At 41.5% G+C, this 12,496-nt stretch overlaps 1 protein-coding gene across 5 annotated transcripts in view; it reads right to left on the bottom strand.

Annotated features, from left to right (window-relative positions):
* LOC138951634 (uncharacterized) overlaps window positions 1-12,496 on the bottom strand; it is a 67,047-nt gene that overhangs the window by 31,541 nt on the left and 23,010 nt on the right. The window contains exon 1 of one of the 5 annotated variants that reach the window (XM_070323172.1): window positions 9,845-9,905. The exons of 3 other annotated variants lie outside the window; for them this stretch is intronic. The gene's annotated coding sequence lies outside the window, so the exon portion shown is untranslated. Of the gene's footprint in view, window positions 1-4,543; window positions 5,557-9,844; window positions 9,906-12,496 lie in introns of those variants that run through there. One more of the 5 variants, XM_070323166.1, reaches the window with a different exon arrangement.

Here is a 12,496-nt window from a genome sequence, read left to right as displayed (position 1 = left end):
CAGTTCATTGTCACCTCCCATTGTCACAAATAACTGGAGCGTGCTTTCTTTTCACTGTCTTCGAATCGCTGGCCTTGCAAACCGGACGCGACGCGCCCCTGAAAGTCGAGAGTCGTAACCTCGAAGGGTCACGTGACGAGTTGGCGGTCCAGGCTATTTGGTCTATGATCAGACGAAATGCGAGTCAGGTTGTTCCATAATATTAACCCACATATCGACCAGAGGCATGGGATGTTTCGCGGAGTTCTATTTATGGAGAACAATGTCAGGACTTCAGTGTTGGCTTCTCTGGTTTCCCTTCATGTTCAAGCAAATGCATTGCACGCACGATTTGTGCGAGGTGTTAATGCTAACATGATGCTTCAGCTGCAAATGTCATTCATTTGACTTTTTTTTCTGTCTGGTTTTCTGAATTATTTTTTTTTTCTTTCTTTCTTTTCAAAAACTGAACCAGAAACAGGTGCATCGATCTCACAGCTTTAAAGGGATCGTGTTTACTGCTATAGGTCTGTTCAAGCTTTTACAAGGAATAAGAGTATCCGTCAACTACAACAGATGCTAAAATACACAGCCTGGTTTCTTCCTGGACAGAGTGGACATTTTTACTGAATTAAATTTACAAATTGATTAAGGAATTTAATTTAGCAACAACAACAAATATATAAATATGATATATATATATATATATATACTGACCAGGCACACACCGGCACGGTTGGCCAAGTGGTAAGGCGTCCGCGTCCGTGATCGGGAGGTCGTGAGTTCGAACCCCGGCCGGGTCATACCTAAGACTTTAAAATTGGCAATCTAGTGGCTGCTCCGCCTGGCGTCTGGCATTATGGGGCTAGGACTGGTTGGTCCGGTGTCAGAATAATGTGACTGGGTGAGACATGAAGCCTGTACTGCGACTTTTGTCTTGTGTGTGGCGCACGTTATATATACATGTCAAAGCAGCACCGCCCTGATATGGCCCTTCGTGGTCGGCTGGGCGTTAAGCAAACAAACAAACAAACAAACCAGGCACTAATAGATAGCAGCCAGGTTGTTTATTTTTGATACGTGTCCAGGTGGATGTATGCTCTTATCCCATGTAAACGCCTGCGGGATCTGGTGGTCTCTGTGATCGTTTAGACGAAAAGGACATCGTCTTGAAAACCTCATTTGTGACCCTCCACCACAGATTGAATGAGTCGCATGTCACCTTTGCATGATTTTCATATTTTTACATTTTTCTAAAGAGTTTGTTATGCTCTATCCAGTGGTGAAAACCGTTTTAGAAAAGAGCGAAAACTGTTTGAGTTATAAGCCTGTGACTAAGGTGACCCTCACACTGTTACCAGACACTCCCCGGGCTTATATTAAGCCTAGCGCAGAACCGCGCGAGGTGTCATGCGACTCATTTCGTGGTGGAGGGTCACATTTCAACAATTTCTTTTCTTCAGCAGGTGCCTGTAGCGTTTTCTCCCAACCGCAAAATTGGAGCTTGTCCGACTTTTGTAATGCAGCCAAGGAACAAAAAGAAAACAACATATCTGACGAGAGAAAAAACAAGTCGCGTAAGGCGAAATTACTACATTTAGTCAAGCTGTGGAACTCACAGAATGAAACTGAACGCACTGCATTTTTTCACAATGACCGTAATCCGCCGCTCGTGCAAAACGCAGTAAAACTGACGAGACTGTTAAGCGCGGTAGTGGTTTCGCTGTGCTGCATAGCACGCTTTTCTGTACCTCTCTTCGTTTTAACTTTCTGAGCGTGTTTTTAATCCAAACATATCATATCTATATGTTTTTGGAATCAGAAACGGACAAGGAATAAGATGAAATTGTTTTTAAATCGATTTCGGAAATTTAATTTTAATCATAATTTTTATATTTTTAATTTTCAGAGCTTGTGTTTAATCCGAATATAACATATTTATATGTTTTTGGAATCAGGAAATGATGTAGAATAAGATGAACGTAAATTTGGATCGTTTTATATAGAAAAAAAATATTGCAATTTTCAGATTTTTAATGACCAAAGTCATTAATTAATTTTTAAGCCACCAAGCTGACATGCAATACCGAAGTCCCAGGGCCGGACCCAGGGGGGGTTCCAGGGGTTCCGGAACCCCACCCCTGGAAAAAGCATGTACCTTGTTTTGACTTTTACTAGTTTTAGCACCAAAACAATGCTGCTCTTAACCCTCAAAACAAGGCCCAGAATGCACCAGATTGCACAGATTTTAACCGTTTTTCAAAAATTTTCCGGGGGAGCATGCCCCCGGACCCCCCTAGTTCGCGCGCCTGCAAAGCAGGCGCGCGCTTGTGGCTTCGCCACTTTGCTGATTTGCCCCCCCAAAAAAGGAGGAACCCCCCCCTTACAACTCATTTGGTCCGGCCCTGATTAGTCCGGCCTTCGTCGAAGATTGCTTTACAAAAATGTCAATCAATTTGATTGTGACAGTGCCGCTTCAACTTTTACGAAAAGTCGGATATGACGTCATTAAAAGTATTTATCGAAAAAAAGAAAACAACATCCGCGGATATCATTCCCAGGAACGCTCATGTCAAATTTCATAAAGATCGGTTCAGTAGTTTGGTCTGAATCGCTCTACACACACACACACGCACAGACAGACAGACAGACACACACACACATACACCACGACCCTCGTCTCGATTCCCCCTCTATGTTAAAACATTTAGTCAAAACTTGATTAAATGTAAAAAGAGTATTGCAACGCGTTGCTGCACAAAGGGGCCAAAACGTTCCGGCAAAATCGATTTACAAATAATGAAGAAATGAGGGAGGGGGAGGGGGGGGGGGGGGGACGGGTGGGGGTCAACGTTAGGAGGGGACAAGACGTGAGGATTGAAGGAACGACAGAAAACAAGGGGGAAATGACAAAAACGATAGTTGAGTTGGAATGTATTTCGAACAAAATGTAAAATGCAAAACCTCAACAAAAAATACAAAACAAAATTGGTTTGTGAAGTATAGTGAGAAAATTGGTTTGTGAAGTATAGTGAGAAAATTGGTTTGTGAAGTATAGTGAGAAAAATGGTTTGTGAAGTATAGTGAGAAAAATGGTTTATGAAGTATATAGTGAGAAAAATGGTTTATGAAGTATAGTGAGAAAAATGGTTTATGAAGTATAGTGAGAAAAATGGTTTGTGAAGTATAGTGAGAAAAATGGTTTATGAAGTATAGGTTTAACTCGTAACATAGTGTCATGACAAAACGGTACAACAATCTTTTTTGAATATTATTTACATGAACAAATAATATACCTCGAGGAAAAATCGTAAGTGATACCAAATATGGACATCCCCTACATACAATACTGGAACCCCACAAAAGGATATGAAAACAAACTATTACGATACAGTCGAACTGGCACTAGCGACCCCCTCTTGATAACGACCAACTGCCCATTACGTCCATCCCAAAGTAACCCCAACGACTGAGGTTCTTCTCTATAATTGTTTTTTCTTAACCCTCTCGCTCCCCCCCCCCCCCCATCCCACCCACACACACACACACACATACACACTCACACAAACACACACACACTTACATAACAACTACCCGTCTATAACGAACACTTCTTAGAGTATCTCTTGTGTGGTCGTTATATACAGGTAGGACTGTAGTTATCAGAAATATCGGGGCGACGCTAGTGGTATTTGGTTCAAATCCGGAGAGAAGCGGACACGGGCGAAAAAAAGAGCTTCACGCAGAGTAACATTTGGAATTGATGTGGGTTAAACCGTTTTCATCATGTCCCGAACACTGTATAGGCTATAAGCAAAAATGATACTCATCAACTGCACGATAACAACTAGAAACACATTTATTAGACACCATGTAGCGAGAAGTTGATGAAGATCGATGATATGCGCTGCCAAAAAAAACACCCATTATTGCAAGCCATTATTTTTGCTAGACGCCGATGTCACATTAAAGCGTACATTCGTAACAGGATGGGACAGTAATTACGCGATAGGAACGTTTTTAAATGGCAGTAATAGTTATAAAATATTGTTCAGGTTCAATCTCTGGAAGTTCAATAACTTAAATGAAAGTTATGGAGTGTGTCACACTGGGTCACTGCATATCGCGCACGCACGCTAGCATGCAGATACACTGAAACACGCATGCAGGAGCGCGCACATGCATGCACGAGCGCGCACATAAACACACACACACATACACACACACTAACACACACATACACACACACACACACACACACACACACACACACACACACACACACACACACACACAGTGACACACACACACACGCAAGTATTGCGTCAGTAGAAAAGCACACCTTTATATACCGAGCACGTCACCACCATACAATCATTTTAGCATTTAAACTAGATAATAACTGTACAATTTATAATGTGTACACGTCAGAGAGATACATGTATATACAAACAATTTAGAACACATTTTCAACAACACCAACATTTGTATTTAAAAATATATAGTAGCGTTAGAAACAATCAATACATGTCATGATTTCTACTCGAAGAGACGGTGTTATTACCTGATGTCGAAGCCGTCAACGTGTGAGTTTATTCCAGCAGGAGGCCTTTACTGCATGACACAAACGTTTCTACACGGCAGTAAATTGTGTGAGGTTCGGTCTCAGGGTGTGCTCGTCGTCGAATCGGCTTGATTGACGACACAATGTAGGTAAATGAAATTGTCATTACTGAAGTCAAAGTTGGTTAAGACAGATAAATGAAATGAAAGCTCGTTATCGTTGGAAAAAGAAAAAAAAGCTTTGGAGCACGTACTTTGGCCGACTTGTCCTTGAAAACAGTCATAACATAATAAACATTTCTCTTAAATCTTCCTCATTTGAAAGAATGCGGCCGCGGGATATAAAACAAATCCGCCTTTACGTCTGACCTATTGTTTCTGAATCTTTCTGTGAGTCACACGTATTGATATGCCCGGTTTACAGGAAATATCGAAACGTCCAAAACTTTGAATTACGGACATTGAAAACACTAATTTCAAATGCTCCACTCAGCTTCAAAACTTCCTCCTGTCAATGAAAGCGGGCTACAAAACATATTCCCCATGCCTCTGACATATTGTTTCTGTTGCTTTACGTTGATCACACGAATTGAATGACCCGAGGGCGGGGATTAGCTCAGTCGGTAGCGCGCTGGATTTGTATCCAGTTGGCCGCTGTCAGCGTGAGTTCGTCCCCACGTTCGGCGAGATATTTATTTCTCAGAGTCAACTTTGTGTGCAGACTCTCCTCGGTGTCCAAACACCCCCGTGTGTACACGCAAGCACAAGACCAAGTAGTGCGCACGAAAAAGATCCTGTAATCCATGTCAGAGCCGGTTCGGTGGGTTATAGAAACACGAAAATACCCAACATGCTTTCTCCGAAAGCGGCGTATGGCTGCCTAAATGGCGGGGTAAAAACGGTCATACACGTAAAATTCCACTCGTGCAAACCACGAGTGCACGTGGGAGTTTCAGCCCACGAACGCAGAAGAAGAAGAAGAAGAAGAAGAAGAAGAATGAACCGAAATATAGGAAACGCCGAAGCTTCCAAAGAGCAAACTTTGGACCTGTGTCCTTGAAAACCCTTATTGCTAAGGCTATATTGAAAACTTCCTTCTATCAAGGAAAGTGGGATGTCATTTGCAACTGGTGACAAGTGACAAGTAAGCCCCGATGGTCAGGAAATACCAAAGCCTCATCAGCAAAACTTTGGACCGTACTGGATCATGAATTGTCGTCATTCTGCTTGAAACTTCCTCCTGTGAATAAATATTGTAGGCTGCGAAACAATTAATAACGCACTTTTCCTCGCGGTATCTTTTTTTCGTGTGAATTGTAGACACCGAACAGCCCCGAAATGCAGGAAATACCGAAGCTTTAAAAGCACAACCTTGGACTATTGTCATTGAATATGAAATTACCAACCATTTTTCGACTTCCTTCCTGAAAACAAACTGCAAAACAGTGTCACTGTACTTTTAATCACACAATTGCCTCTGTGTTACAGAGGCAGACAAATGAATTAACCCCACAACCTTTTTTTCTAATCATAATAATTATATCCTTCATGACCACGAAAGTAGTAACACTGATTATTTCACCGAGAAACCGACATTAGCATGACATCAGAAGTACACAATCAAAAAATCAAAAATGGTATTGTTAAAACCTTTAATTGATGACAAAGCAAACCATTACAGTCACTGTACTTCGACCCTGCGGACAGACAGACAAACAACACTTATGATACAGATAATGAACTTAGCTGAGAACATGTTCACTGGCAGTGCAAATGTGACCCTCCACGACGAAATGAGTCGCATGTCACCTCACGCGGTTCTGCGCTAGGCATAATATAAGTCCGGTGGGTGTCTAGTAACTGTGTGAGGGTCACCATAGTCGCAGGCTTATAACTCAACCAGTTTTCGCTCTTTTCTAAAACGGTTTTCACCACTGGATAGAGCATAAAAAACTCTTCAGGAAAATGTAAAAATATGAAAATCATGCAAAGGTGACATGCGACTCATACCGTCGTGGAGGGTCACTAATGATTAATGACGAAATAATGATCATGAGTGTGTTGTCTGTCTGTCCGGTTAAAAGACCACTGGGTTGATAATACAGTGACTGTGCGTAACGTTTTGCTTTGTCATAAATTAAACGTTTCAACAACCTACTATTCTCGTCTTTTTATTCTGACCTTTGGAACTTTAGCTGTCCATCTAATTTTAGATTTTTATCAGAAGTTCGCGTCGTTGTTGATTACAAAAGTAAGAACAAAACTGAAGCTGTAGACTTCTGCTTGTATATACAACATTAGAAGGGTATGCGAGTACTTATAGCTGTAAACAACGAGATAATATTATATGAACACTATTTTTCTCTAATATCTATTTTTTGTATCTTCGATAGATCTTTGAAGATTATTAATATTCCTCAATCTCATTCTGCTTTCCTTGAAGATGTATCGTCAAGTTGCAACGTCTTTTTTTCTAAATGTATCTGAAAGAAATCTTATAATAGTTAAAGGCAGAGAAGAGACTGTTATAGATCATGACACTGGAAGTACTTCACAAAGGTCACAATATCATCAAGCTACCTGTTGTTGTTTATGAAGCACATTAGTTCAAGTGATTTTACCTAGAGCATTGATTTCGAAATCGATTCTTGAAAGCAGAGATCACAACTGTTGGTTACATTATGCTCAATGTGAATAGCGATTTGAGTTTTGAAAACATGTATACAATTAAAAATACTCTCAAACAGTATGCATGAGGCCATCGCACTTGTACACAGAATGACAGAAACCTCAACAGAAAAATGCAGCATTAGTGCGGGAAAAATGGGATCGCGTTTTGTTTTACGCCGTCATCACTATACATGGCGTCTGCAATCTCCAGCTCCGTAACAGCGATCAGACTCATTCTGATCAGTCATCGCTCAACGGCTATCGCCAGTTATCTCTCTGACCGGACGCTACAGTCCTACGCAAATATATCAACATAAGAATACAGAGTTATCTCCCATATGTTTTTCGCGAGCACTGATCTAAATTTGAGATCAGTGTTCGCGAGACGGATTAAATTATTGCAGATTGGCCGACTTCGACAGTGATCTCTGTTCTGTTCTTCACAGTTATGATAAAGACGTCGTTCTAAGGTCAAAACAAGTCGAAATTTTGGGACTGCTGCCGGAAGGAGACCGTAATATATGGTTTCATCACTGTCAACTGGTTACAGAAAAAATCGTCTGCTCTAGTGAGCGCCGAAACCAAACGGTTGATTATCACGTGACACTTTTGCCATATTTCGAGTTGTTTGCACAGTAAATACAGCCGCGAAAAATAGCTCGCTTGAAACTGTCTTACATATCAATTCCTTTGTAATTTAAACATTACAAAACACCGTGAAAAATCATTATCGACGATCGCGAATCTGCTTATATCAAAAATACTTTACAAAAAGCTCTAAATATATGTAAAAACAAAAAAATCGGTTTCCTTGCCAGGCAAGGAAACTCAAGGCATCCTGTCAGGGAGAGAATAAGCCGAACTGATTTTGACCTGAGGTCAGGATGGGATCAGACTATGTAAGAGTGAGAGTGCGAAACCCGACCCCTCTTTACCCAACTGTGTCATGTATTATTGTACAGTAGTACTCCCCCTTAACGACCCCCCTGTTTACGACCACCCCCTTGTTACGACTGATTTTTCTACCACGGATGCGTTCTACTATGTAATGAACCCTCAGTGAACGACTCACCCCAAAACGCGACTTACGACCGAGCTTTTGGGGATGAATTACGACTTTCGCGCATTTTCAGTCGAGCAGAAGAAAACACAACATGGCGGCTCTCGTGCAACTACCGCGAGGAAGAAAAAAAACGAAATCTCGCGCGCACGAGATCCTAATATATCCGGTTTTCCTCTGTACGCTATCTTGTCACGACGACTTGTTGACAAACGAAGATTCGCGAAAGAAAGAGAAAAGCTCCGACTCTTGAGTAGAGAGCTAATAAAGTAATCGCTAATCGAGCGAAATGGCAATCCGCGGCGACTTCCTTAGGAGTCGGGAAGATACAAATCCTGTGTATCGTCACGGATAAGGACTCGGTGTTATCGAGATGGTGAGAAGGATAGTGAAGCGAAAGTACGCAAAGAGAGGTACCTGTACAAAAACCTCAACGATCGTGTATGGAACAAGTTTAGCGATGCAAGGCGAAGAAACATCAATGTGAGCGGAAAGGTAATTCGGGAGAAAAGTCGTTATGCTTTCTATCGAGTTAGGACATTCGGATTTTACTGGTTGCGTCACAATATCAAATGTGCTTCACTCAGCGGGGAGCGAGCATTACGCCATGATTAAATTTTCTTTGAAATTTGAGTTAAAGTTGTTCTGCTGTAATGTGTGTGTGTGTGTGTGTGTGTGTGTGTGTGTGTGTGTGTGTGTGTGTGTGTGTGTGTGTGTGTGTGTGTGTGTGCACGTGTGTGTGTGTGTGTTTTGATATGACAGTAAACTGCAACTGTGTGTTTGTGTGTAAACATGACAGTACATAACAGTACGTACACTGCAACCAAATTCATGACCGCCCGGGCCAAAAACTCAAATCCCCATTTTAAGACCCCTCCTTTTTACGACCTAATTTTCAAGGTTTTTCCAAAGTCGTAAATAGAGGGTTCTACTGTCCCGTGATAATCAATGCACTGCATTGTTTTGGATGATGTAGACTGTGTCACAGACTGCGAGAAATACAGTGTGTTCTCAGACACACACACACACACACACACACACACACACACACACACACACACACACACACACATTCACACATTCACACACACACACACACACACACACACACACACATACACACAAACACACACACACACACATACATTCACACACACACAAACAGATACACATTTTATGACTTAACAACAATAAACCCACCATAATGATGCCGTCACAATGCAACTATTATAGCGACACAACTGACGATTGTTTAAAACGGCTCCACCCACTGATACGCCGAGTGTGTGTTTAGTTTTTAGCACAGAATGCACAAAAAGGATAATACATAAAATGCAATCCCACAGATATGAAGAATCTTTGTTAAGTTTTCAACACAGAATGCACAGAATGCACAAAAAGAATACTAAATCAAATAAAATCCCAATGCTATGCTGAATGTTTGTTCAGTTTTCAACACAGAATGCACAAAAAAGGATACTATATCAAATACAATGCAATAAAAAAAAATTTTAAAAAAACACTACCCCAAAAAATCCAAATATAAAAATTAACAAGATTACGAATGATTACCCTCAAGTACGCAGCAACCATCACGGGTGATCCCCAGCACAGATACTTGGACGAGTGAAACCGCGAAACGGTGAAATAAAAAGTGAGAAAATAAAAAAGGAGAATTGCCACATTGCCCTAAACATCGATTTATGTGTCTGCCCACTTCCGTCAAATCGTGTCGTGAAAAAAACCGGATTTGTGACTGAAAGTCCTGGACTGGTATGTTTTTGCATTTCATTCGTGCATTCTCTCTCTCTCTCTCTCTCTCTCTCTCTCTCTCTCTCTCTCTCTCTCTCTCTCTCTCTCTCTCTCTCTCTCTCTCTCTCTCTCTCTCTCTATCGCTCTCTCTCTCTCTCTCTCTCTTTTCGTTTCACTGTGATTTCTCTCTCTCTCTCTCTCCGACTCTCTCTCTCTCTCTCTCTCTCCCTTCCTCCCTCCCTCTCTCTCTTTCTCTCTCGCTCTTTTGTCATTCTCCTTTCGTTTCATTGATCTCTCTCTCTCTCTCTCTCTCTCTCTCTCTCTCTCTCTCTCTCTCTCTCTCTCTCTCTCTCTCTCTCTCTCTATCTCTTTCAGTCACAAACAAAATAGAGTGAATAGCCTGCTGTTGAATATTTCTGACTCTCATGCATTTTGGAAGGAGATAAAGAAATTCAGGAGGAAACGTAAACCCGCAGGAACTATTGACAACCAGGCATGGTATGACCATTTTAAGAAAGTACTTAACGAGGATGATGGGGTCCTAATTTGGCCTATTATGGTCCGCTGGACCCGAAAAGCAACAGCTAACTAACGAGGATAATGATAGAAGGCATGTTCAAGAACATGACCCTACTGACACTGAAGAAGAAAACGAACTTGACTGCGACATTCTTAACAGTGATATTACCGAAGAAGAAGTGAGGACTGCTTTCAGTGGCTTAAAAAAAGGGGAAAGCAGCGGGACCAGATGGCGTTTTAAAATGATCTCTTAAAAACCCCAGGTGACACAATCGTCCCCTATCTTTTGATGTACGTTGTTTAACGACCTTTTTAGGACTGGTGACTACCCTTCAGATTGGGCAAAGGCTATCATTCAACCAATATTTAAGAAAGGTGATGATGAGAACCCTGACAATTATAGAGGCGTCTCTTTGTGTGGGCAAGTTGTATACCAGTATTATGAATGCCCGTTTGTCAGCGTAGGCTGAGGAAAATAACATTCTCTCTGAGTCACAGGCGGGTTTTAGAAAAAAATATTCCACAATTGACCACATGTTCACTCTTTATGCAGCAGTTACCAAGCAGCTTCAACAAAAAAAGAAGTTACATGTTGCTTTTGTGGACTTCCAAAAGGCGTTTGACACCGTTAAAAGGGATGTTTTGTTTAATGTTTTATTAAAGATTGATGTAAAAGGAAGAATGTTTAACATGCTTAGGGAAATGTATTCTTCCGTTCTTTCTTGCGTACGATGTAACTCTGGCAATACTCAATCAATCAATATGAGGCTTATATCGCGCGTATTCCGTGGGTACAGTTCTAAGCGCAGGGATTTTTTTTTATTATTATTTTTTTAATGCAATTTATATTGCGCACATATTCAAGGCGCAGGGATTCATTTATGCCGTGTGAGATGGATTTTTTTTTACACAATACATCACGCATTCACATCGGCCAGCAGATCGCAGCCATTTCGGCGCATATCCTACTTTTCACGGCCTATTATTCCAAGTCACACGGGTATTTTTATCTATGCCTATACAATGTTGCCAGGAAAGACCCTTTTGTCAATCGTGGGATCTTTAACGTGCACCCCCCAATGTAGTGTACACGAAGGGACCTCGGTTTTTCGTCTCATCCGAAAGACTAGCACTTGAACCCACCACCTAGGTTAGGAAAGGGGGGAGAAAATTACTAACGCCCTGACCCAGGGTCGAACTCGCAACCTCTCGCTTCCGAGCGCAAGTGCGTTACCACTCGGCCACCCAGTCCACAATACTGATTATTTTGAATGCCTACAAGGCCTGAAGCAGGGCTGTTTAGCGAGTCCAACGCTTTTTTCGTTTCTTATAAACGAGCTTGCCTCGGAAATAATATGTGAGGGCAGACACGGAATTCAAATGCTTCCCGGTGAGATCGAACTGTTTCTTTTGATGTTCGCTGATGACATTGCACTGCTATCATCGTCCATAGTGGGTTTGCAAAACCAACTGAACATCTTATATAACGTTTCAAGGCGTCTCGGGTTAAGGCTAAACATGAATAAAACCAAAGTCGTTGTTTTTCGAAACCGGGTGGTCATTTAGCCAAAAGTGAGAAATGGTTCTACGGAAACACGCAAGTATCAAGTGCTAGCTCCTACAAGTATCTCGGTCTGACATTCACAACGTGACCCAAGCCCGTTTGAATCTCTCTTTCAATGACGCAATCACCAGGGCCAAACAAGGTGTTATTGACATTTTTAAAGTCTTATGGAATATAGGATGCCACGACATGGACATATTTTTCAAATTATTTGATGCGCAAATTGTTCCCATCTTGCTCTATGGCTCAGAACTATGGGGATGTTTTGACTGTTCACAGATTGAAAAGGTTCACATGTATGCCTGTAAAATACTACTTGGGATCTCGTCAAACATTCCAAACCAGATGGTTTATGGGGAACTTGGAAGATGCACTTTGTCAATCCTAGC

This window comes from Littorina saxatilis, linkage group LG17, assembly GCF_037325665.1.
Source record: "Littorina saxatilis isolate snail1 linkage group LG17, US_GU_Lsax_2.0, whole genome shotgun sequence".
Lineage (NCBI taxonomy): Eukaryota > Metazoa > Mollusca > Gastropoda > Littorinimorpha > Littorinidae > Littorina > Littorina saxatilis.
This window is presented reverse-complemented; position numbering and strand designations above follow the sequence as displayed.